Raw genomic sequence first — 477 nt, forward strand, 5'->3', positions numbered from 1 at the left:
ATGAGCTTCAGGGGACAGGTCTGGCGTGATATCAACCCCCAGGTCTTTCTCTCTCTCTGACTCTTGAAGTATTTCATCTGTTGTTGTTGTTGTTGTTGTTGTTGAGATATATACAAGAGTTGTTACATTCTTGTACAGCCACTAGTACGCGTAGCGTTTCGGGCAAGTCCTTAATCCTATGGTCCCTGGAATACGATCCCCTGCCGCGAAGAATCGTTTTTTCATCCAAGTACACATTTTACTGTTGCGTTAAACAGAGGCTACAGTTAAGGAATTGCGCCCAGTAAATCCTCCCCGGCCAGGATACGAACCCATGACATAGCGCTCGCGGAACGCCAGGCGAGTGTCTTACCACTACACCACAGAGACTGCTCCGTGGTGCATCTCCCAAGTGATACCTTGTATCTGGTCTCCTGCTTCCTACCCCTATCTTCATTACATTACATTTGCTTGGGTTAAACTCTAACATCCATTTGT

Source organism: Procambarus clarkii, chromosome 59 (genome assembly GCF_040958095.1).
Source record: "Procambarus clarkii isolate CNS0578487 chromosome 59, FALCON_Pclarkii_2.0, whole genome shotgun sequence".
Classification (NCBI taxonomy): Eukaryota; Metazoa; Arthropoda; class Malacostraca; order Decapoda; family Cambaridae; genus Procambarus; species Procambarus clarkii.